We start from the raw sequence: 27,531 nt of genomic DNA, 5'->3' as shown, positions 1-27,531 counted from the left end.
ACGGTAGCCTATATATAACAGTCCGTGTTAAACGTTAGTTGTTGAAGTGGAGGGCTAAATAACGTGTGCAATCTATTGCACTAATGAGTTTTTCTCATGTTCAGTGCTAGTAGTTATATTTATGAGTGAATCATGATTTTAAATGTAATGTTTTAATGCGGAGTTGCAGAACGTAGGCTACATACGTAGTAATTGTTTGTATGTGGCTAGATAGAGAACAGGGCGAGGTAACATGAATGTAGAAACGTGGGGTTTGCTGATAAGAAGGTTTTGTACGGTAGCCAAGTGAAGAAATATAGTTAGTAGAAATGGCACAGTGGTGAACTGGTGTATCTTGTTAATAAAAGGAATACATTTGCCGTCATGAAATGCATATGAGTGGCCGTGAGTGAGTTTTGGTAAAGCAAATATAAGCGTAAGAAAACGTTAGTGTAAAAGAGGAAATGATCTGCCTGAGGGCGAGGCGGGATTCAAGCCTTAAACCGGAGGTTTACCAGTCTGTGACTTCGTTAGTGCAGCACCATGCCATAGCTATGCAATGCGTGAAATATCATTAGCAAACCTGCCGGTGGTTTTAAAGAAGAACACAGGCCAGTTAGCACAGAAGAGATCCCCTTTGAATCCATATGGCTTAGCAATATTGTAGCCGGTTAATAACTGAACGTACAGACGGTACGTCATAATGCATATGGCTTAGCAATATTGTAGCCGGTGAATAACTGAACGGTGAACGGCGGGTAGATATGGTGCAAAAGCAATAATTGATAAGTAGTAGACAATTATTAGTGAGGGTCGAAGCAGATTAAAGGAGTAACATGGTGGTTGAACGTGACACTTCCCAGTTGTCTTTAGGCAACAACAAAACAAATGTGCATAATTATTTTATTATTCAGTCATTTCAATGTACTTTAAAACGTATTTTTCTAAGCTTAAATTTCCCACTATAAAAGTTCACCCGAACCGTCTGGGCGTGGTAATGGGAACTGTCAGTTAGCTATGATTGACAGACCGTGCCCCGTTACCATAGCTACCCCCATGATAAGCGGTCTTTTTGGGAGACTTTTCACAAGCTAGCTAGCTTAGTAGTATATGAAGTATCGATAGATAGCTAAGATAAGGACGTTGACTTATATCCAATTATAATTTTTGCTATCTAGCTAGCCAAGTGAAGATGAAAGCACAACTATAACGTCCTCATAAAAGCAAACTAGCTAGCTAACGTTATCGATAACATTGCCTTATGAAAGCAAACTACCTAGTTAGTTAGCTAGCTAGCTAGTTAAATGAATATAACCAGAAATAATGTAATAGTCCTTAAAAGGCACTCTAATTTAAGTGAACCTAACGTTAGTGAAATATTTGCATTGTCTTGCCCGTAAGCCAGCGGCGCAAACTGTGGGTCTCGAGTTATCCATGGGTTTACGGGCGTGGAAAGGGGAGTGGTTACTGTGTTCGTGAGGCACCAAGTTGAGAACTTTCTCAACCGGTTGAAAAGAGGACGATACATTTAAAATGCATATTTCTCCAGAAATACAAAACGGACATATTTAATACTTTACTCATTGTGTTTCTTCAATGCCTCTTGTGCAAATAGCACATAAAATCGAGAAAGTGTGAAAATCACTGTGGTACTCCTTTAAAGGTGTTTTTAGCTGGGCTTGAACCTACAATCCCGTGGCCGCACGTTGATTTCGCGCCGCTGGAACGACATTTTCGTCTCTGCCCTTAACTTTCCCCATTCATTCTCAACGGTAGTTCTTAACGTTACGGGTGTAATACAGTTTTGGCCACACGCTGCCGTGGCGCTGTTCCGTCCCGAATGAATGAATGACGCCGTATAAACAAATAAATTCAAATATTAAATACACGTGAGGCGTTTTGCGGTTATTTTGTGCTACCTACGCTTCGGTAAGTCTTAATAATTTTATTACAAACAGGTTCCTGTTTTATATTGATGTCATCGAGGTATTCTGTCATTATTTCAGCTAAAAGATCAGTAGTTTCATTTTTCCTATTTGACTTCATTTTTGGTTTTCATGTCCCGTTTGTTGGCTTGTCCGTACATAGTAACACTTCTAAGTGAGAATATTGCAGGTAAATGGGACGTGTATATGTGCACGTTTGTGTCTCAATACATCAGCTATTATTAACATGGCCCTGCAATCATATTAGGGTTTAGTTTACAATATGTTTAATTTCCCCCTCACTATATTATTGCTGGTATCATCATCATTATTGGTATTGCCCCCTTTACATGTGCCTTATGTAACACGTCATGGTCTAGACATACATTTTTTAAAATTATTATTACTTATTACACTATTGCTGTCAAGGCAATAAGTAATGCCATCTCTAATTGTTCATTGTCAGTACTGTCATTCAGCCGTCTTAACAAACGCTTTCCTATCTATATGTTTCTATACTTACCATTATTATTATTATTATTATTAGTATTATTATTATTATTATTATTATTAGTATTAGTATTATTATTATTATTATGTCAGTTTAACTATTCAATATAGAACAGGACACAGTACAAATATTGCTGCCTCCACCTTCAGACAGTACAGAATTTGTGTAATGCAATTCATATTAACTACCCCTCCCACCCTATCCCCTGGATTGACAGCACACAAAAAAGGGAGATCAGTGGAAAATCATTATAATAACAATAATAATTTCATGTTGAGAATTTGATAATACTGGGTGATAGAGCTACACAAGGTTGTGTATCAAAATGGCAAAACATAAGGTCAAGGGCATAAAGAACCTACCATTTATACAGCATCATGATGTACAATTCCCATGAAAATATAAACCCTCCCCAAATTTTCCTGTCCAGGTCTCTGTTTTAGAGTTAATGTTATTTCATTATAGCGAGAATTCTCTGGTCATCAACTGTATGGGTCCACCTTGGCCTACCAGGCGCTTTATGATTACTGAGCTCACCAGTGCTCTCGTTCTTAATGATGTTCCAAGCGGTTGACTTTGGTAAGCTTAAGGTTTGGCCTATGTCTCTGACTGTTTTTTCATATATCCCAGCCTCATAATGGCTTCTTTCCATTGGCATACCTTATAATTGTACTGAAGAAGCAATTGAACACACCTGACTAATCAGAAGCACATGTGAAACCATTTGTCCTGAACATTATGGCACCCTGAAAATATGTACGTACATCCCCAATTCTAAAAAAGTCGAGACGGTTAATGAAATGCAAATAAAATAGAAAGCAGTCATTTTAAAATTTGCTTTGACTTGAAAAATATCGAAAAAAAAAACTCTCCATAATCAAATGAGGTGGAGAACAAATATTGTGTTAGTATCAAACCTGAAAAGGAAGAAGCGATATCTGAGACACTTCTGTGAAAAACAAATCAATTATGAACAATTATTTATTTGCCCACGGGTGGATTCGAACCCTCATTTCCATGGGAGCGCGTTACAGGCCACAGCCGGAGTAGCTGTTTAAACTAGAAATGTTTCAGAGTAAAAAGGTATGGGTATTTTGCGTGTGTATGCGCGTTTTTGATTGGGTCGTGTAGGTGAAGATTTGGCTGGTGTCAGTGAAATGTCCAATGGGGAGACATGTTGTTAGTGGGATAGGCGGCAGGAAAAATATGAATGAGAAGAAGAAGAAGAAGAAGAAAGAGAAGAAGAAAAAGAAGGAGAAAACGCAAAATCCCCTTAGTTTGGGGCTTTATTGTGTGGACATGTGAAGTTGTTTATGAATTCTGTCTGTTGAAATGGGGTCAGAATGTACAGAATTTAATGTTTTTACGGGCTGAGTGTCTGTGGCTGTTGTGGTTATTTCTGTGGGGAACCCTGAAAAGTACCAAACTCTCGGTGCTGTATAGGTATGGGGCATGCCCCCGCCAAGGCGTTACTTGGCGGGATGGCATACCTGCCATCCCAATCTCTTAGATCCTCCTAAGAACACCTCAGTGTCAATCAGTGATATTAGTAACTGTGGATGTGGATCCTGTGTTCAGACATGCCTCAGATCTCTGGCTCTGGGAGCTGCAGCAGAACTGCAGCAGAGATCAGCTGCTCCTGTGAGAGCCGTGGGAATCCCTCTCCCAGCATGGAGTGGCGTGTGTCTGGACTGCGGGTCACTAACTCTACTGACAGAGTCATCAGGCTGAAGTGAAGAGAGGCGATTAAAAATTTGCATCTCGTCGGAGGATATGTGGCTTCACTGTTAATATTCAAAGAATGCATACATAATTGGACAAATTTTTTAAATTTACAACTTCATGCAGAGTTAATTTTGTAATAAAAAAGGGGTTTGTCTTTACACATTTTCCTCTTAGTATGAACACTGCCCTGAGACAGTCATTTCGTGCACCATGGTGTTGCTTTAAATAACGATGAACCTGCGTGTGTGTGTGTGTGTGTGTGTGTGTAAATGGACTGCATTTATATAGCGCTTTTATCCAAAGCGCTTTACAATTGACGCCTCTCATTCGCCAGAGCAGTTAGGGATTAGGTGTCTTGCTCAAGGACACTTCGATACAAACCAGGGCGGCGTTTGAACCGGCAACCCTCCGACTGCCAGACAATCGGTCTAATCGGTCTTACCTCCTGAGGTATGTCGCGTGTGTGTACGTATAGGTAAAAAAACAAGTATCATAAAGACACTGTGACTTCACAAGAAGAGGACAATGACTACCAGAACCTTTGAAATGGAAACTGAGACCAGTTTCTGTGTCTCATTAAAAATATAAGCACGTTGTGTATCCTTAAAACCTGTTGTCTGAAGAAAATATCCACTGAATGTGGAGGGTCACCTTTCTGTATTTGTCCACAGGGCATTTTTATGTGAGGAGATGTTCATTTTGTTTCTTGGAGAAAAGAACTTTGATGCATCTTTATTTTTCATCCTCTTTACACAATCATTTTTGCTCACTGTACTTTACTGACCCTGTCCCTGTTCTGATTTAATGACTGTTGTGCACCTTTGCATTTCACATACATTAGGCAGTTATGGAGAAAACGAAAATGTTTCATTCTATTCCTCAAATGGAATATAAAAAAGGAAAAATAAATTGAAAAAACATTTCGATAGGAGGACTGTCTGTGTGAAGGAAGTATTTCAACCATGAACCACAGTGCATGATAGAGCAGCTTTAAAACATGTTGCTTCCTGTTTTAGACCCGTGTTTCTCAGCCTTGGTCTTGGGAACCCACGGTGCCTGTTTTTCTTCTAGCCACTACACACAAGCTTGTACTGTAACGGGCTGATAATTATTCTTAATTAGATACTTAATTGCACTTAATTAGACTTTTTTTCCCTATTGTCAATTAAAGGACAACTTCACCTTTTAAAGCTACGGTATACCAGAAATAGCAATGTATGCCCTTAAAAAAATAAATGTCCCATATTCACATCCCAGCAATTTAAATTGGTCAGACCAAGATATGCTTTCATGTACTGCGCCATGTGTGCTATTTGACAAATAATTCCAGCTGAATGAGGTTCCATTTTCCTTTGATTCACTTACAGACAGACAGGTGAAATCAGCCTCCATGCTCCACCAACATGAACTAAACCAGCCGATCACAATAATTAGTTCTCCTATCATGCTGAAGAGTTATGCTAATTAGAATCAGCTGGTTTAGTGCATGGTGATGGAGCAAATACACGGTCAGTCTTTTTACTCTTTGAAGCCGGGTTACCCACCTTACCCAGTGACGTGGGAGTGTCTGGGGAGGTTGAAGACCAGACAAGCTGCAGCATTCTGAATGAGTTGCAGGGGTCTGATGGCAGATGCCGGTAGTCCAGCCAGAAGAGGGTTGCAGTAGTCCAGGCGGGATAGTACCATTGCTTCGACCAGGAGCTGGGTTGAGTAGGTGGTGAGAAAAGGGCGGATTCTCCGGATGTTATACAAGAAAAATCTGTACGCCCGGCTTACTGCTGCAATGTTCTTGGAGAGGGACAACCTGTTGTCCATCACCACTCTGAGATTCTTGGCACAGTGTGATGATGTCACTAAGGTGTCCCCTAGGGAAATGGAAAAATCAAGGAGGGGAGAGGTTAGAGCAGGAATAAAGATTAGCTCCGTCTTCCCGGGTTGAGCTTTAGGTGGTGATTGTCCATCCAGCTCTGGATGTCCCTCAGGCAAGCGGAGATGCGGGCAGGGACCTGTGTGTCCGATGGTAAGAAGGAGAGAAAGAGTTGTGTGTCGTCAGCATAACAGTGGTAGAACAAGCCATGGGCAGAGATTACAGGGCCAAGGGATCTGGTGTATAAGGAGAAGAGAAGGGGACCGAAGACTGAGCCCTGGGGAACTCCGGTGTCGAGGGGACGGGGCGGCGATACTTTACCTGCCCAAGCAACCTGGAAGGAACGGTCGGAGAGGTAAGATTCAATCCAGTCCAGGACTGTGCTGCAGATCCCTGTTGCTGCCAGGGAGGACAGGAGGATGGAGTGCTCCACAGTGTCGAATGCAGCGGAGAGGTCTAGAAGAATCAGGACAGAGGCGAGGGAGGCTGCTCGTGTGGCATGGAGTGACTCACTGACCGAGAGGAGTGCAGTCTCTGTCAAGTGGCCAAGCCTGAAGCCAGACTGGTGGGGGTCAAGCAGGTTATTATGAGAGTAGAAAGCAGAGAGTTGGTTAGATGCAGCAAAGTGTTTTGGATAGAAAAGGGAGGAGAGATACCGGGCGGTCGTTCTGGATGACTGAAGGATCTAGCGTGGGCTTCTTCAGCAGCGGGGTGATGTGGGCCCTCTTGAAGGATGAGGGGAAACATCCAGAAGATAGGGAGGAGTTCACAAGGGAGGTGACAAATGGGAGGATGTCTGGTGTGATTGCCTGGAGGAGAGATGAGGGGATAGGGTCGAGTGCGCAGGTGGTAGGGCGATGGGAGAGCAGGAGCTGTGAAACTTCAGTGTCTGTAAGGAGAGAAAATGTGGAGAAACAGGGGGCGGAGGGCGCAAGGGGGGCGGAGGGCGCAGGGGGCGCAGAGGGGGCGGAGGGCGCAGAGGGGGCAAAGGAGCTGCGGATGTCTGCAATCTTTACGTCAAAGAATGCTGCAAAGTCATCTGCAGTGAAGGCAGACTGGGGTGAGGAAGATGGCACGCTGAGGAGAGAGGAGAAAATAGAGAACAGTTGATGAGGGTTAGAAATGGAGTTATAAATTTTAGTCTGATAGAAATTTGCCTTAGCGGCAGTGACAGCAGAAGAAAACTCTGTCAGGAGAGACTGATAGGCTGAAAGGTCAGATGGGTCCCTGGATTTGCCCCACTTCCTCTCAGCAGCGCGGATGCTGGCCCTGGAGGTGCGTAGGATGTCAGACATCCATGGACTGGGAGGGGATGAACGTGCTGGCCTAGGGACAAGAGGACATAGGGAGTCAAGTGCTGAAGAAAGAGATGAAGTTAGGGTGGAGGATGCAGAGTTAGTGGGGAGCTTGTAGAATGATTGAAAAGAGGGGAGGGAAGCAGTCACTCTGGGAGCGAGAGAAGAGGGTGAGAGGGAGCGGAGGTTACAGCGGACAGTGACAGTGGGGGTGGGAGGAGGAGAGGGAGGATGGGGAGCGAGAGGGAGGGAGAAGAAGATGAAGTGATGGTCAGACGTATGCAGGGGGGTAACCGTGAGATTGGAGCTGGAGCAGTTCTCAGGAAGATCTAGTCTAGGCGGTTGCCTGCCTTGTGGGTTGGGGGAGAGTGTTGTAGGGAGAGGTCAAAGGAGTGGAGTAGTGGTAGGAAGGCAGCAGACTGGGAGGCCACCTCCCAGGACGATCAGCGGGGTGCCGTCCTCAGGGAAGGAGCTGAGCAGGGTGTCTAGCTCATCCTGGAAGCTTCCCAGGGGCCAAGGGGGACGATACAACAGTATAGAGGTTATTTATAGTTTTATTCTTTTTGTATTAGTAATATTTTCCAGAGGCTAAAACTGTAGCATTGAATACTGTATGAATAAAGTGTAGAATTACTTATGCATCAAAATACATTCTGCATGTACATTGGAGGGCTTTACTTTACGTGTGTCACTTAGCAGTGTTGCCATAGTAACTGCAGTAGATTTCTGATTGGTTAAGAGTGTTATATTGACTGTTGTGCAGTAGCTCCTCATTCTCCTTTTGATGTTTCTCTGCTGATTGTTTGTGTTTTGGACATTAATGCTACTTTACTTATTCTAATTTAACTGTAAATGCAGACTGTTACTGTTTTATGAAGTCAAAGTAGCTTGATCATCAGAGCAGCAATTGTAAGACACATTCAACATTTTTGGCATGTTTGTGTTGCACATGTCACACATTTTCTGTGAACAAAAATATCCACAGCATCACGTTCCGAGCATGATTCAGGAAAGGCCACATATGAGAAGTTCCTCTTTTGTGTGCATTTAAACTTGTGCTCTGCAGGCTGAGGGTCAGTGTGCAGTTGAGACAGACTGGGTATTCTTTTGTTCTACAGTAAGTACATTTCTACCACTTGGCTCAAGCAAACTACAGATTAATCAGGTTGCCACTTTTATTGAAATTCAATTAAAAAGAACTGTACTGAAGTTGATTTATTCTGTCTATAATGGAAACACATTAAGTTCATTTTTCTAAAGAGACATTGTGGTTGTCGGTGATTTTCTATTTTGCCTAAAGGTAGAGAAATTACAGATTGAGTGTGAACATTGTATTCCTCAAATATTATCGTATATTGTGATAAACTGAATCTCATACAGGCAATTTAAAGAGTGAGTCAAAATAGACATTATACGCACTGACAGGACACCGCAATATGAATTAGCCTTTTGACTTTTTGCCATTTTAATCCAAAGTCATTTTGCCGTGTGGACTGAAATTGAAAGTAATTTGTGCTTGGTCACATTTGAGTTAACAATTACATAACACAAATACAATTCTTAACAAATAGCAATATTGTAAATATATGCACATACAATGTAATGTATTGATAAATTCAATACCATTTAAAGCTATGGACTATGTAAGAACAATGAAACACCATTCTTAACAGTGACTGTTGGGTAGGGTGGGGTCACAGTGTTTGTGCAGTACCAGGAAGTCACACTTGCAAACAGCTTCAGTATAAGGGCAATACTGGAAACACGCTTTTGTAGTTTGAAGAGGTCTGATGCTTTGGCCCTATAGGTCTGAGTTTTCACATGTTCATGGTTTTATCGTTTATGAAAGTATCTTTAAAAAGATTTAAAAGTATCACAAGCAATTAACCAATTGAATTATATGGAATTGGAACCACTCCAGCCAAATTATAATCCAGGATACATGCTAAAATATTCATTTTTTCATTTTAAAATGAAATATTTGGAGGAGGTCAAATGATTAGTCTCCCAAGCCTTATTTATATATCGATAAATGCTTTTTGCTTTAAAAGTAAAATTAAACTTCGCAAACATTCATGAACTCAACATGACTAAAACAGAGTTTTTAGATTGTGTTCATTTTCCATTTCATTGTGTTGTACATGTATGGTCTATTTATCTTTATTAAAGATTACTGATTCAAAAAAAAAAAAAAAAAGAAAACGATCCTTATTCTTATAATTTTCTCGTTCTTTAGTTTCATTCTCAACAAAACCCATTGCCCATTGTGAAGATGTCATGCCTTTGGGGAAAAAAATGGAAAAATATTTGAATTTTTTTTTTTTGTGTGCGTTTGGAGAAAGTCTTAGAAACTCAGAGGAGTGTTGACATGTCCAGTGAGTAAGGGCTGAATGACTGTGGCTGTGTTGTCTTCTTTTCTTGAGCTCATGTGTTCCTTTCTTTGGCTCTGACAGGACACTCAGTCACAACACATAACAGCCTATTTCATGTGCTTTCATTGATTTCTAGGATATATATTGGGCCAGGCGGTGCTGGACTACAGGCAACAGAAGAAGGGAACCAATTCCTGAACAAATGTAATTGTTTTATTGAAATATGCATTCTAAACTCTTCTGCAGTCTTTTGTCCATCAATTATGCTCTGTTTTGAGCATCAAGGCGTATTAAAGAATTATGTTTATGCAAGATGTGTGGTTCATGACACTCTGTAGGGCAGCCTACAATACATACAAATGATTAATAAAAAAAATAAAAGGGTGTCAGTGCTGTTTTCTAACTTCAGTTCCTCTGCTCCTCAGAGTCATGATTAAAGCACAGAGGTTCATCCTCATTGGCTGCCTGCTGCAAGGTGGGTCATTAAAGGGGTGGGGTCTAACTCTATACTGGAAAGATGTACAGCGATCCAAAGGGATGACTGTAGATTATTATGGTATAAAAACATGATTTTTATATATAAATTTGTGGAGAATGGATGTGCTTTATATTCATTATAATTGCAGCTTTCAGTCAGTAAAACGTTTATTGTATTAAATATGAATAAAACATTCGCACAGCAAAGTCTCGTGAGGTCTGTAAAGCTGCTGTTGTGTGTGTATAAAGCTGACCCAAATCCCCATATAGGTCCTGTATTTATTGATATGTGCTGTGTGTGTTGCAGGTGCCCTGGGGAGAAAGTTTGAAGTCTCGATGCCTAAGAGTATAGAAGCTCTGAATGGATCCTGTGTGCTGATTCCCTGCGGATTTGATATACAACCTCAATATGACAAAGATCTGACAGCTGCGGCTAAAGGACTCTGGAAAAAACGTGGAACTGACGGCGAAATCATGTTTGATTCCAACAAAACTGAGAACACAATTAAAGGAACATTAACTGGAAAACTGGAGGAGAAGAACTGCACCACAATCCTGAATCGCTTCCCTTTGACTCACACTGATAATTATTTCTTCAGATTGGAATCCCAGACTCTCATGTATAATTTTCCTACAGGTGTCAAAATTAATGTGCAAGGTACTGAATTTGCTGTTATGCCTTTTTTTTACTGTGTGCCATTGTGTTCATGCTGGGACCATACGTTTTTAAAATTAGGTGGAGGAGATAGAAATGCTGTCTTATATCAGAAATACACCTTGGATGCAGAAAAATAAAGAATGCAAAAAGAAATGACTTGTTAGTACATTACACATTGTAAATACTGTATGTTAATCAGACTGTTAATGTGGTGATTAGTTTGCGTTGACTCTCCAATCCTGAGACAGACAGTAACCCATCCTCATGTCTCCATGTCTCCTAGACTCTCCACCCAAACCCAAGTTAACCCCAGAGAGGGTGGAGGTGATGGAGGGGACCTTTGTGAGTTTGAACTGCTCTGCTGCAGCCCCCTGTCCCGAACTCCCCCCAAATCTGACATGGACCCCCAGGCTGAGTGACAGTGTGGATCAACTGCAAGAGAATGAGGATCAAACCAAATCTGTGTCTTCTGTTCTGACCTTCACTGCTTCCCACCTCCACCATGGGCAGAAGATCACCTGCAGGGCACTTTACACACTGCAACAAGAAGACACTCAGAAGACATCTGAGGCCAGTCTGACTCTCAGTGTTCTGTGTAAGAGAGCTGGATTTGAAAGTATTATTCTTAGCTTTTGTAAATCATTGATGAATAATAATAATAATAATAATAATAATAATAATAATAATGATAATAATAATTGCTTTGAGCTTTTTTCATGGTCAGTATGCTGTGCAGAATTATCACCATAATTGAATAATGACAATAAATACAATGATAAAAATAAAAATCATAAACAAGCAAATGTAAATTACCTGATGTTGTGCTCATCTGTTATAGCAGGGGAAGACAATCCTTTCTGAAAAATTCTGGTGTGGGTGCAGGTTTTTGTTTTATGCCAGCACTAATACATCTGATTCAAGACCTTGATTATTTCAATAATTAAATCAGGTGTTGTAATGCTGGGATAAAACTAAAACACAACGGACATTTTCAGATAAGATTGGACACCCCTATTTTAAAGCACGCAACTGTTACACATCATCAGATTGTGTATAACTCCTCACAAACTAAGAAAATAAGTTTTGTATTTTTGTATCACTTAGATCCTCCTAAGAACACCTCAGTGTCAATCAGTCCCTCCGGATCAGTGTTGGCGGGCAGCTCTGTGACTCTGACCTGCAGCAGTAATGCCAACCCAGCAGTGCAGAACTACACCTGGTATAAAGTGAATGGGACAGAGATGAACACTGTAGGAACTGGACAAAATATCACCTTCACTGTGACTGAGTCCAGTGGCAGCGAACAGTACTACTGTGAAGCACAGAATGAACATGGCAAGGAGAACTCAACTGTACAACTGGAAGTTGATTGTAAGTTTACCATCCTACTAATATTATGTCCATTAATTTTATTTTTTGCAAAATAAATGTGCTTTATATTTATTCTAATGTTATCACCACAGAAACATGAACACGTTTATTGTTTTTCACACTGGAGAACCAGGAAATCCTGTTTACCATCTTTTAATATTTAATCACATCAGTTTTTTGAACGTGGATTGAGAGTTGATCATAACTGAAAAACATATAACAGAACTACAGATATAAATGCAATCTTTTTTTTTTCCATTAGACCCCAAGAACTGACTGGTTCTCTCTGGGGATAAAACAGGCAGAAAGAGCCTTTTTTGTGATAAATGGCTGGGTGGTAGTGTAGTATAGGGGTCAGTGACCTGGTCTTGTAAATTATAGGGTGCAGGTTTGAATCCCAGGTGGCACACTACATTGTACTCTGAAGCAGTGTACTTACTGAACTGTGTCAGTATTTATTCAGTTATAGAAAACGATACTATTCAAAAAAATAAATAAATAAAACTAGTGTTAGTAGTCCTAGTTAAGCATTTCTCCTCAATGCCCTTTTATATAAAATATAAAATGTGTTGAACAGGTACGAACGAAGATTGAATATAATGGACTTTAATGCCAACTTCCCCTGATCAGTTCTTCATGTACAGTAATGCTTTTTTTCCCTCTCCATAGTCTGTACATACTGTACATGTTGTATATAGTCTGTGACAACAATGTTTTGGCAGCATGGGTCTAGTTATGTAAAATCAATGTGTTTCCAGGGCAATTTTTATCGGGAGTTAGGAAAAAAATATAAAATGCATGAGTAGTTGCATTTGCACTCAAAAAAGTTAATTAAACTAAAAGTTAATTTTACTAAAAAAAAAGTTGTGTTTTGTAAATTGTTTATTTTACAATGGCAATAGGGAGGTTTACCCTCATAAAAGACAAATTATTTTTCTTCCAGATCCTCCTAAGAACACCTCAGTGTCAGTCAGTCCCTCTGGTTCAGTGTTAGAGGGCAGCTCTGTGACTCTGACCTGCAACAGTAATGCCAACCCAGCAGTGCAGAACTACACCTGGTATAAAGTGAATGGGACAGAGATGAACACTGTAGGAACTGGACAAAATCTCACCTTCATTGTGACTGAGTCCAGTGGCAGTGAACAGTACTACTGTGAAGCACAGAATGAACATGGCAAGGACAACTCATCAAATGTCCAACTAAACGTGATATGTATGTTCAGTGCATCGATTATATAATTGTATAAATCATATTATTGTTATATGTGTGCAGCTGTGCTGTTTGTAACTGTGGATCCTGTGTTCAGACATGCTTCAGATCTCTGGCTCTGGGAGCTGCAGCAGAACTGCAGCAGAGATCAGCTGCTCCTGTGAGAGCCGTGGGAATCCCTCTCCTAGCATGGAGTGGCATGTGTCTGGACTGCGGGTCACTAACTCTACTGACAGAGTCATCAGGGAGGAGCAGCTGGGGAACACAGGCCTGAGGAGCTCCCTCACCATACGCCAATCACAGGGAGACACGCCCACTCTCCTCTGCGTCAGCACCAACACTCTCGGCTCCGCCAGCCTCCAGCTCCACGTCCCGTCTCCACAGCAACACTCGAGTAAATGAGCACACATTTCTCCTCTTTAACATATTTGTACATCATGCACTAATATACAGAGGTGCCCTTTTCAATGCAATTATTTAAGAGATTCTAAAAGTAGCATTGATGATACTGTAAACCATACAGTTAAATTCAGTTCTATGTTTTTCTCCCAGGTGACATTATTTTTAGATCTTTGTATTGGTGGACAGGGGTTTATTTTGTATCCTACTCAAAATTAATTTTGTTTTGAACGGCATGTTTCAGAACACAAACCAATTTTCTTTGTGCCACACAGTAGCTTTGTTCAAATCCATACATGGTTAAATGATTAAATGAATTCAGTAACTCGTAAATTAGTTAATTAATTAGTGAAAGTGTCCTGAAGGATGAATGTGTGCATTATTTTGGAGAGAACTGAAAGAATCAATGCTGTAAATTTTGCAGCTGGTTTCTCTGCTGTGATTGGGTAAATAAGTGCCTATATGTTTTATTTTGCCCTAAGTGTGTCTCGGTATCTAACTGAAATGTCCTTTGTTCAGGTTTCGGCAATCCTTCACTGCTGATTGGTGCAGCTGCCGGTGCTGGTGCCATGATGATGATATGCCTCATAATGCAGCACATTCTAAAGTAAGAGAAACTGGGGCCTGGACAGTCAGTATGAAGGGAAACTTCACCCTGGTTCCATGTTATTGTGTGATATTACTCAACCCTACTGCTGGGGTCATCATTTTTTAACTGTGCTCATATAGATGTGTGAATTGCCCTGTCTCGCGTCTGAAACACGTCTCGTCAACTTAATGTGTTTCTATGACATGCAGAGGTACTGTGGCAGATCTCAGAAATTGAGATGTATTTTCTGGAGAATGGATATCCACATCCTGAATAATAAAAAGTGTTATAACTGACACTTTTTCAAACCAAGTTATCACTGAACAAATCCATGTACCATGACTCCAATGAAAAAGTGGCAACTGTAAACAATCAGTATTCTGTATTCTGCACAAAGGGAGGCAGTTCACACAGCAAGGTGTGTGTTCAGAAGTCCCACAGTGGGGCGGTCCCTCTCAGCATTTATAACGTTCATATCACATCACATGGTGTGTAGCTTATGCTTAGCAAATCATCATTTGTTTTACGTTCACTGTTCTCCTAAATAAGGTCAACAGGGTTAGATTTACTGCTAGAAAGAGAGAGAGAGTAGAGAGAGAACCTCTAACCCCTCCCACCCACTACGAAGCAAATCAGCCATTATAAACTATGGACAATATCTATACATTACTGATCAGTTATGTTAATACTGTTAAAAACACACATACATAAACTTTAACATTTTAACTCCAACATACCATAAAAAATTATATTTTTGGGTAACGTTCCCCTTTAATCCTCGGGTGGAATCAAAAAAGATTTCTGACTCAATGAAACTGACGATCTTAGATTGGAAGAAAACTGCAAAAGGATATTGACTTGTGATTTGCGGGGAAGGGGGGCGTGGTTGTGAATGATGTGTTGGCAATATTATCTGAAAAAGAGATAATTTTTGAGAGGTAAGCTGACAGTTTCATCTCATTACTCCTAAAAAAAAACAGATGAGCTCCACCAATCACAGAGTGTGTTGGTAACAACCAGCAGAACAACATCAATAGAGATTGGTGGATGCTTTCTGGCTGCAGTACTTCTTTGGTTTTTCGCCATTCCTTCTCCATAATTTTAAGGAGGGAGGCTACAAACCATTCCTGTTTGGTTTTGATTTGTTGGTGTGCTACTTTGCTAAAGTATTGCCCCCCGTGATGGTGGAATTCAATTTCCAATATACAGAAAGTAGAAAAACAGGACTAAATGTTACACTGATCTCTGCAGTGATTATAATGAAAGTCGGGTGTGCATCAGCAGAATCTGTGTGCTATTCCCAGGAAGAAGAGACACAGCCAGCGCTCTGGAAGTAGAATGAAGGACAGCGAAGGGATCATACTGACAGATGGGGTGAGTCTGAGACAAACACACACACACACACACCTACACACACACACATGCCTATACAGTTACTTTTTTTATATGTTTGCCAGAGATCTTTCTTTCCATGTCTGAAAGCATATTCAAGTATATGGAATGCAATGTCTACTAATCAGAATTAGTGGACGTTCAGATGAGGGTACTACAAGTACTAGAATAATTACAAAAACATTAAATAAACAAGGCACTGGTCCTGATAGTTGGCATCCAAAAAAACACAAACAGCTAGAGCTGATCATCTGTAAACCACTGACACATCTTAAGGGATAGCCATGGGTTTTTGCAGGAAGAAAGTTACACCTAACACATTTCTTGGGGTAAGCTACAAAGCTACATAGTGATTTGAAGAGCTTATGCTTATATATTCCAAAAGGAATTTGATACAATATCACATGAGTACATTTGTAATATATGTACAGATGTTCTGTAATGTTTGTTATATAACGTTTAATTGTTTGGTCCCAGTAACTACTGTTCCCTTATATAACTGACTGTCAATTGAGAGAGAATGAACTTTAGTTGCATAGACATTTTTTGGTTTTGAGTGTGTGTGTGTGTGTGTGTGTGTGTTTATTTTCAAACTCATCTGCGTTTATTCTTCTGATAATCCAGTCAGGAGGGGGAACTAGTGGCACAGTCACTGCAGCTGTCTCTGTGCCTTAAACTTTTTAAAGAAAGAGGACAAGTATAGTTCTCAAGAGCTCTGACAGATCACGGTTTGATAATGTTACTGTCCTCCTCTCATGCCAGGATACTGTAGCTGCCCTATCATTTCCTTCCCAAATGCATTTCATTCTATGTCTCATAATAGACAAGTTAAAGTTTTCACGTTGTCTTCTGAATCTGGGCCTCACTTTAACCTGAACTACATCAAATGCATATGTATTTGAAATATTAAATGAAATAAAACGCTTTGGATGCTGGTAAAATTTGTAAACAGATGCATATGCCAGCAGAATCTTCAGGGAAATGCCTCACGGACAGAAGCGTACAATCACATGGGCGAATGCTTTCATTGTGTATTTTACTTGAAAACTTGAAAATCAATCAATCAGCAGGAAATTGAAAGTACACTGAAAAATCCTCAATTGTTCTAACCTAAAATTTAACTTCATTTTGTTGCACCATTTGATATGTTTTCAAATCCTTAGGTTCATTCAGATGGATTTATCCTAATGTTGACCTTTCACAAATTCACACGCTTTCTTTCAACCTCTTTGGGTCAGGCGGCCGCTCAAGATGAGGAATCGATCTACGCCAACAAGACCATGCTGTCGGGCGCGGGTGCGGTGGAAAAGGGGGACGAGGGCGCCCTGCACTATGCCACCGTGGATTTCTCCAAACTTCCCGGCACGGGTCGGGAACACGGAACGGGCATCGTCCTGGGCACTTCCAAACGGACGTCCGACTACGCCATGATCCGACACAAATCCAGGGAAGAGAGAGAAGGAGGAGAGGAAGAAGGTGAGGAGGTGCAGGAGGAGATGGGGAAGGAGGGCCAAGCTGAGCTGGGCACAGAGAGGGAGTCAGCCGAGGCGGGGGGCAAGAAGGAGGAGGAGTCTCGGCCGAATCTGAGCCCACAGGCCTTCGTCAACCCAGAGCCCACGGAGGAGGCCACCTACGGGAACATCTGCCCCTCCAGGCCCACTAAGAGGGCACAGCAGGAACTGCAGCAGCCGCCCGGGAACCCTGCTGCAGAGGAGGAGCAGGAGGAGCAGCGCCAGGAGGAGAACTCAGCAGGAGGCCAGGAGGACATGTACGTGGACATCATGAGCCCCCTGACGGAGGGTAACGGAAAGGGAATGGAGGAGAGTGCGTACGCCGAGGTCAGGAAACTCAAATAAGTCACCATGGAGACAGGCCAACTCATCACACCACGCTGCGGTCTCATAATGCCAAGATATTGCTTTACAGCACGATACATAACGTGCGTTATGTTGCAGTACAGATGTTACATTACAGTGTCATACTGAAGTAGAGTAACTTATGGGGTCCCAAATGCAACATAAAACTATTATTTCACCATGCATTTTCTTCTGCATTTAACTGAAATATCCCTATTTCTCTCAGATTTAATGGAAAAAGTCTTACATTTATTGTCTTTAAAATGACAGGTGTAAATATTTAATGTGGTATCCGAAAATGATATAAATGAGCTAAATGTTTTATTAATAAGGGTGTCAGGGTGCGTGGGGGGTTAGGACCCAAACGCAGAGGGGGAAAAACTCAAAACTCCAAAAGGTAACTGAAACAAAGACTTTACTTAAAACAGGACAAAGGGAACAAAAAGCCTCGCAGGGCAACTCTTCAAAAACACCAAGTAAAACTACAAAACACGGAAAACAAAGAAACTCCAAGGATCAAAAAAGCATGAAAACATGGAACATGGGCAGAAACACGCGCAGGGCAGAAACATGGGCAGACGCACACACGACCAGACAACCAAGGATCCAGCACCTGAGTCAAGGAAGAAGGAACTTAAATAGAACAGACACTGATGAGACACAGGAGGGCACCATGAACAATCAGGCCGCAGAGAGGGAAGGGAAAACGAGACAACCAAGAACCAATAATTGAACAATTGAAAACAATAATACAATTAAACAGGGTACAAGCAGGACACAAAACAGAAGTGCCGCCATCTGGCGGCCCAACAAGGGAAACACAGACAGGAACACAGAACCATGACAAAGGGTTTTTTTTTATTTTTACATTTTGCTATATCTATAACAATTTAGCTAATTCATTTAATTAATTGTATGAGATATTTAGCTAAAGATTTTGCTTAACGTACAAAACCTTTTGTTAAATGAATAAATATTTAATTAAATTTAAAATAAAACATATTTTGCAAAATGAATGTAACATTGACTAAATGTATGAAACATTAAGCTAAATATTTAGCTGAATGTATAACACCCTTTAATGTACAAAACTTATAGCTAAATATTTAACTAAATGTATAAAACATTTAGCTAAACATACGAGACTTTTAGCTGAATGTATAAAGCATGAAATATTTGAAGTATGAAACATTTGCTGACTATTTGAAACATTTATAATGGTATAAAACATTTTGCTAAATGTATGCAACCTTCACAGCCCGCCTTACAGTGGTTTACCAAAAGAAACATTCACCTTATTGTGGACAAATTTTGGGAAGTTAATTTTTGTGATGACTAAACACAACTAACTTTGCGTCAAGTGGTTCCCAGACGAGCCTCCGGTCTCTGGCTCTGGGTGTAACGGTGGTGGTGGTGGTCAACCCAATAGCATAGGAAGGCCGCTGGAGACTTGGATGGAGTTGCAAAAAAAATAGCAGAGACTTTAATCAGGAGATTAGTGTACAGAAACTAAGGGAGCTACTCCAGGAAATACAAAATACTCCAGGCTGTGAATAACGCTCAGAGAGTACCCAATCAGAAGCCAGCACAGAGCAGCAGGCTAATGGGCTCAAGACAGAGTGAGAAGCAAAGCAACTAAGGCAGAATAAGTGTTGTGATTCATTAACTCTCGAATCGCTAACAGGTGAACACACAATCTCATAATCAGAGTGATGGTTATGTCGCCCTCTGGTGACCAGCAGGAGGAGGTGCAGCTTGAATCCTCACATTGGGAGGTGAGTTGTTCCTGTTGGGGCAGTGGGAATCCCAGCATGGAGCAGCCGATACTTGTGTCTGTTTCTTAATGTCTTTCTTCAGGTCATCGCTGGAACATGCAGCAACAATGCCACACTCAGAGTGTGCTCGCATTGGTCAGCACTCCAATAGTAAACAGAGATGAACATTGAACATTGGCATATCCGCCATTTCAAAAACCAGCCTCAGTGCCATTTCACAAGCTTGCCAACTACTGATTTTGATGTTGTTATGCTACACCCTTCCTATGCTGTGGAGACCCCCCTACAAATTAGCATAAAAAATTTATACTTTCTTTGTGCAAAACACAACTTCATGTAAATCAAACAGATCCAGACCCCTCATTCTCTTGATCATTTTGAGGATTGTGTACCTTTTACACTTTTTACTATTTTAGATGAATATTATAGTTCTCCCTCAGAAAAGAGAAGGGAGCTAGCCTGGGGGAAAAAGTGCTATATCGAGTTAATTCATACATTTCTCTAACTGTGTGGGCACTATCTTGTTTGCTGAATAAAGTATTTAAGTTGTTTGTTCATTTTTCTTTTTTTGATAAGCCAACTCATTTCAGCATTTAATAAAATGGAGATATGCCTAAGTAGTCTACAGTTTGCCTTGCATCCTGTTTCCCTTGCATGTTGTTAAAATAATGAAGACCAACCTGGAGATCACTTGCTTCAAATAAAAAGAAATTCAAAAACTGAGCCTGAAAGAACATTATTAGAGCACCAGTTCAAAGTGAGCACATGACACATTGGGCATTATTATTATTATTATTATTATTATTATTATTATTATTATTGTTGTTATTATTATTTAGCATACATATTATTTATCTTGCCTTCAAACCTTCAAAAATAACAAAGGAAAACAACAAAGCAAAATAACAAAAATGGTATCCCAGGGGAAGGAATCCTTATCCAGCTGGGATCACACCCTATATAGCAAATAAAGGGACTAAACGAGAGTTAGGGTAGGACTGGAGAAAATGGGGTCAAGCACCTTCTAGAATCCACTGGGCAAACAAAGTAGTAGGGCTAGGCAAGAAATAAAAATGAGGTCAAACAAGCATTATCAACTAAATGATCACAATCCAAAAGTACAGAGCAAATTCAAAGAGTCTCCCCGGTAAAATGGCAAACCATGCCTTTTTAAAAGCAAGCAACCGGAGACAGACGGGCAATCTGATGATGAACCAGAGGGAAATCAATCAGACCCTCACACGTTCAGCAGAGACAAACAAAACGGAACACAAATGTTTTTATGACTGATGCCATAACAACACTGTAAAGCCTACGTAGCATTGTTATAAACCTGGTTTACAGTTTTTCTCGATTGCTAACACACTAAAACTGGTTCTTTTAGCAAAAACTCCCAAATTATTACTTCTGTTCTCAGAGGACCAACACATCTCTCAAAACTATAAACACTTTTCGCTTGTTTTAACACATGCTGTAAATTGTTAAACTTTTTCTGCAAATCTCTACAAACAAATGCTCTCATGAATCACTGGTTACACACTGTGCTCATGCAACAAACACTAGTAGTCAAAACAGTTAACTCAAGTTATCACAACCTAAACTCAGGTAACACACCTTTCTCTAGGTGCAAACACTTGGCAGCAAAATTGTTTACACACCTGATCACAATCTCTGGATCAGTAAATAGGGCCACAGTTTGCGTCTGTGTGCTTTTGAACAATGGATCCTCAAAATGGACAAGCTGTCCAAAGATCAGGAAGACAAAGGAGACGAAGAGGCAGGAGACAATTTGTCCCAGACGAAATACGTGCCACCTTGACCATGTGCTGGTGCATGATATGATGATGAGGGAAGCTGGACAGAGAGTTCAGCCAAACTTGAATTGTTTCACAGTGGCATCCATTGTCCATACTTTCAGACAAGAAAACAGGTACTATAATTTACTGTAATGTTACATATTGTATCTGCTGTACTACTGTGAGAGGATATGCTGTCTATGTAATGTTGAAGTGTATTTACAGACTATATGTTCTTTAGATTTTATTGCTGTTTTTGTTTATAGTGCTGCATATACTGAGTTCCTTTTATGAATGCTACTCTCCTTTGAAAATACTACATGTTTTTGTTCCTTCAAGTGTGTTGTGGTTACTGTACAGTACTTTTCACTCAGCATCACTTTTCAGTACTACAGATAAAATATTTGGAAATTTGCACACTCCCTCATTTGTTAGTAGTGTAACATTGCAAAGATCAAAATCTGAAAACCATAAAATAAGTAGAATAACCAGGAGAAAATAACTCCTTACACACTGTTATAAAATGTTTTTGCAGTAGTGCTTAGAATTTATCTCAATGGTGTGTTATGGGTAATCTACATTGTCTGTGTTTTCGATGGCTTGCGTGTGCCATTTGAAGGCAAAGTTTAATTTTGATGGAAGAGCATATGTTTTTGAGAAGATAATTTGAGTTTGGCATGGATGTTTGAGGTTTCTGCTGATTGATGTGTAGTTTTGGGATTGTGTTAATAGTTCTGAGAAAAAGGGAAATTGTTTCATTAAATGTGTCTTAACAATCAAAAAAAACTGTAACAACTGTTATTACCTTTCAAGACAGCTCTTCAAAGTGTTACCAACTTTTTACTGCATCCTAACAAATTAGGTTGTGTATCCAGAGTCTGTAAGTCCTTCATTTCATTACAGTTGTTTGCGATTGCTTGCACACTTGTTGCGGAATTTGGCTCATTGTGTCAAAACTCTACACACAAGCCAAATAAGACACAACACTTGGAGATAAACATCTCACTTCTACGTCAAAATGAAACTCTGCAATCAAAATCTAACAATCCTTTTTCAAAATGACATTTTTGCAACAAAATGATACACACATGCACCATTTGAATTACTCTTTCAAAGCAGCAACAACACACTGATGTACTTTATACAAAACACTGCTGTCTTTAGTACTTTGTATACCTTTTTAATTTTCTCATACAGGCTTCTGTGAAAGATTGTTCCAGTACAGTACATCTACTAAAATGTCAATGAACACAAAAATAGAAAGGCTTCAGAAAAATATATATACAGCTTATTTTTTTTGCCATTGCAGATTTTTACAAAAACAAAAAAAACACAAAGAAAAGTAGAATTACAGTACAGTAATCAATACAATATGTTACTGTAAAGTCACAGAAACAAAAATAATTAAATAAATAAAATTACAGTGCAATGGTTAAACAAAACATTGTATTGTAAGGGATTGTAAGGGATGGGGTGGATGGTTTATGGATCCCGCCTTCTGTTAGGGTCTGGCCACACGCAATGTCATCCCTGGCTAGGCAACAGGGAAAATATTGCCTTGCGTGCCGTATCCAACCATGGATTTACCCCACCTCAATGTCTCCGCATGCCTCTTCCATTGCTTGCAGAAGAGGCAGGCGGGCATGTGGTTGGCGGTCATACACTTTTCAATGCCAAGCCAAAAAGAATTCCTCAATCAGATTGAGAAATGGGGAGTAAGGGGGCAAGTATACAATGGTGAAGTTATTGTGGTTGGTGAACCAGTCCCGGACCAGAGCAGCCCGGTGGAAACTAACATTATCCCAGATGACAACAAACCTGGGCTGCTCTGGTTTGTCCTGTACAACTGCATTATGTAGTGTATCCAGAAATGTGATTATGTGTGCAGTATTGTAGGGACCTAGGGTGGCATGGTGATGGAGAACTCCTTGCAGACTAATGGCGGCACACAACGACGCCTGGTTTTAGCTAGACTGAATCCAGCTTCATCAATGAAAATGAACCAATGAGGCTGTGCAGCTGCATCAAAGTCCAGGACTCTCTGTAACAGAAACTGCACACACTGTACCATGAATATGGTGTAACTCAAAACACAGGACTACAATGTCTACATTTTCACACAAGGATGGGGGTGGGGTGGGGGGTGGGTTGGGTCATACGCATTCAGTCAAAACTACAAGCCACAGACAAGGCAGGTGCTTGCTGTCTTGCCTGTGGCAGCTACTGAACACCCGCAATCACGACCGGATTTATCACCCCCAGGTTTCAATGCCAATGTTACAATACAGCCCATCACAACTGCTCACTCTCAATTCTCGCTACACTTTTGCCTCACTCTCCTTCCTCCGGTGCAGAAAGCATGGCATTCTTCACACCCGATACCTACACCGGGGGCGTCGTTGCAACATCCACGCTGCCACTACAACATCAGCACAATCTATCCCATCCATATGGACTATCGATCGCTCTGCAACGACACGAGGAATCAGCACCCACCTCGCGGATTATTCTGTTTTGCGTTCGTTCCCCACAGCCCCTCCAGTAGCCAAACAGTCAATTTGCCATGCCAACTTTGCTCTGCTGAACATTCACTCCATTAACAACAAATTCCCACTGCTCCATGAACTTATTATTGACAATAAACTGGACTTTCTTTTTTTGTGTGAGATCTGGCAGCAGCCAGGCGTCTTTTTCTCATTAAACCAAACCATGCCCCCAGGTTTTAGCTACTTTTGCAAACCCCGCCCCTCTGGTAGGGGTGGCAGCCTTGCAATCATCTTTAATGTAAAATTCACACCATCTGAAGTTTCCCTCCCAGTTTCTGTTACATCTTTTGAATACATTGCATTTAAATTACACAGTGTCATTATTGTTCTCATCTATCGCCTCCCTAAACCAAATCAAATTTTCCTGTCTGAATTAACTGAAACTACTCTCATCTGCCTGTTCCCTGTCTTCCCGTCTACTGCTACTGGACGACTTCAACATACAAGTCGACTCCACTCATTGTACCCCTGCCTCCGACCTCAATGTAGTCTTGGGCTGTTTCAACCTCACTCAACACGTACACTTCCCCACACATTCCAAGCGCCATACTCTTGACCTTGTCTGCTACCAGTCTCAACATCTCAAACCTCACCAGCTCTCAGTTCACTTTGTCTAACCACAGACTGATTAATTTTCTCTTGTCCACCCCTGCCTCTCAGCCCAAACAGCCGTGAACCATCTCCTTCCGGACCACCAACTCCATAAACCCTGCCCACTTTGCTGCTTCAATCACATCTGCCCTACCACTTGACCGCACTGTACATTCCCCTGAAGAGTTCGCAATTCAGCTGTCCACCACACTATCCAGTACCCTCAACTCTTTTGCCCCCTCAAAACTAAGCTGGTCACCTTTGCCACTCCATCCCCTTGGTCTACCCCTGAGCTTCGTGCCATGAAGCAGACCAGCCGTCGCCTAGAACGCCTCCAAAATAAAACTGGTCTCACTGTCCATGCCCAAGCCCACCAACTCCACATACAGACATACACTTCATGCAATAAAAGTGTTTCCTCAAACAAAGTTACAGTCAACTGTTCATCGTTTGAAAATAAATTGTCCTAAGTAAGTTGGAGATGAAGGGGTGTAAATGCAATTTCATTTTAGTGTGTTTGTTTGTAAGATGCATGTGTGTGTCCATTAACCTGTCTGTGTGTATTCATGTGCCATGTTTGTTTGTGTACTTGTGCATTTGTGTGTGCCCATGTGCATGTGGTTGTGTATATCTGTGTATAGATGCATGTGTACTAGTCACTGTTTGCGTGTTAATGTGTGTTGTGAACTCTCTCAGCCAACGGGGGGTTGAGTGACGGAAGAACCAGCACGGTGAGGCAGAGGTAGTGTTTAACAAAAAAGGTCTTTAATAATTGTAATGAGTGGGGGTAGGGGTAGGGGGAGCCAAAAACAACTAAAAAGTCTTCCCGGTCGGGGTATCAGTGCTCCGCTCCAGGTCTTCACAGCCTCTTCTGGAGAGAAACGAAAAAAGAAGTGGGTTAAGGGGGGGACATGGCGTGGTCAGCCCGATCCGGGTCCGGGTCCGGTTCCTTGCTCCGGCTGCCGGCTGGTGATCCTCCGTTTCAAGCGAGTTGGCCCACGGCCGCTTCCAGTCTCTTCCCGGGGTAGAGTCGTCCGGCGTGGCTACGACGGAAGCCCCAGCAACTCTCTCCTTCCTTGGGTTGTGCTGCTCTATATAAGCCTGCCTGCTCGTTAGTACAAGCAGCTTCAGGTGGGCGCCGGCAGCCAGTCCCGCAAGCAGCTTCAGGTGTGTGGCAGAGTGGAAAATTCCACCTACCTTCCCTCTGCTGCAGCCCTGTCCATGGTGCTGCCGGTTGTCGCCTCAGTTGGTCTGCCGGGGGCTGTCCAGGGTCCTGAACGTCTCTAGACAGGGGTTTGCTAGGTACCGCCCACTCACCACTTTTCCCAGCGGCCGCCGGTGTCGATGGGCTCGGCCGTCCTGGTGGTCTCGTGGGGAGCACCGATAAGGGATCGGGGCGCCACAGTGTGTATGTGTGTGTATGTATGTGTGTGTTAATGTGTGTTAATGTGTGTGCGTATGTATGTGTGTGTGTTAATGTGTGTGCATGTGTGTGTGTGTGTTAATGTGTGTGCGTGTGTGTGTGTGTGTGTGTGTGTGTGGGTGTGTGTGTTTCTGTGTCTGTGTGTGCTTTAAGAGTAAAAGCCTCTTAAAAGCCACACTAGAAATATCAAGGGGGTGGGGTGGGTGGTTTACTTACTTCCTTAGATCTACTCTTTTTTGTTTTAAGGCCAACACAATGCTTCTAATTATACTGTACTCAAAACCGCGGAGACAGTCAGCTGGAGATATCAGACCTCCCCGCAGGCCACCGCGCAGACAGGAACACCACAGGTACGGCTCACTTCCTCCCTCTGTACTTCCCCCTGCGAAAGGGAACCCGTAGCGTGGCCGCTTTTGGGAAAAAACGGGCTTGCTGGCGCTCAAGGTCATGGGTAGCTTCAGACCCCAGGTGGGGGGCGTTGACTTGTTGAGTGATGTATTCGAACCGGAAAAGGGATACGTTGCACGTACAAATGTAATGCTTGTGAGTCACTCCACATAAGAGATATCTGCTAAATGTAAATTGCTTGCTTTCTGGGTAAAAAAAAAGTAAAATGTGGAAAAAGCCTAGCTCTCCTTATATCTGCACCAGTGTATGTTGTGTGAAGGAAGTCTGCTAGCTAGCCGGCTTGAGGATCGACAAACCTCAAGTACTGTGATAAAGTATTTTTCCCCTTCCTGGTTTCCTCTAGTATTGTGCATTTGTCACACTGAATGGTTTTAGATCTTTAGACGAAATGTAATATTAGACAACGCGAGCCTGAGTAAACACAAAACACATGTTTTAAATTATCGCATTTTTATTTAATAAAGAAACTTAATAAACACTTATATCACCCATGCGTACAAGTAATTGCCCCTTTAAACATAATAACTGGTTGCATCACGCTTAGCAGCAATAACTGCAACCAAATGCTTCCTATAATTAGATATCAGTCTTTCACATCACTGTGGATGAATTTTAGCTCACTCTTCTTTGCTTTCTGAGTTAAAAAAATGTGATTGTCGTGTGATTTAGCTTTTTTATCATTCGAGAGATTAAAGGGATAGTTTACTTTCTGTGGTTTCAAAAAATATATTATTTCAGTTTTAGGGTATGTTATCAATTGGCTGAGAGATTTTGTGTGCAATGAAGAATATTGCCTACAATAAATAAATAAATAAATAAATAAATGTACCTCTGGAAACAAAAATATATTCTTATAGACACTTAAATATATTCTCTTACTTTTGGCAGGCCATTTTCAAGCACACTGGTCATCAGAAACTGTAAATACGTTATAAAAATATCATTAAAAAAGTAAAAAAGTAAACTTTCACTTTAATCTCTCGAATGATCGAAATGCTAAACCACACTTAGAGTCTTTGAGATAGGAAATCTGACCAAGACAGTAACTGTACAAAAAAAGTTGTCATGACAAAAAAAAAACCCCAGAAAAAACCAACACACACCAGTTAAATCACAGTGCAACAAACATGGGATTTAATATTATATTAGCCAAGAATACTAGTGCCTCCAATTTAAACTTTTTTGAAAGTTTATCCACGCTAAGGGTGTATGGGAAATGCAGTCTTTCTGTGAATCGTGAATATCGTAATGATACCTTAATAATGCATCCACAAGGCCTCACAACACTGCAGAACATTGTCTCATTGTCTGGTGAGAACAGGCTTCTTTCGAGTATGCTTCTGTTATTCAGTTAATAACAAAACAG

General features: G+C 41.2%; 1 protein-coding gene and 1 long non-coding RNA gene across 2 annotated transcripts in view; one reads left to right on the top strand and one right to left on the bottom strand.

Moving 5' to 3' along the window:
- The window catches only part of LOC118232529, a 302,745-nt gene that overhangs the window by 235,611 nt on the left and 39,603 nt on the right, over positions 1 to 27,531 (top strand). The gene's annotated exons all lie outside the window — the stretch shown is intronic.
- Positions 25,078 to 25,752, bottom strand: LOC118227326. The gene is made up of 2 exons (XR_004765250.1): positions 25,532 to 25,752; positions 25,078 to 25,205 (listed from the first exon to the last, which is right to left on the bottom strand). It is a non-coding gene; the product is annotated as an uncharacterized LOC118227326 (long non-coding RNA).

The sequence above is a fragment of the Anguilla anguilla genome, chromosome 1 (assembly GCF_013347855.1).
Source record: "Anguilla anguilla isolate fAngAng1 chromosome 1, fAngAng1.pri, whole genome shotgun sequence".
Taxonomy (NCBI): domain Eukaryota; kingdom Metazoa; phylum Chordata; class Actinopteri; order Anguilliformes; family Anguillidae; genus Anguilla; species Anguilla anguilla.
The sequence above is the reverse complement of the archived record's forward strand: the minus strand, read 5'-3'. Positions and strand labels throughout refer to the sequence as shown.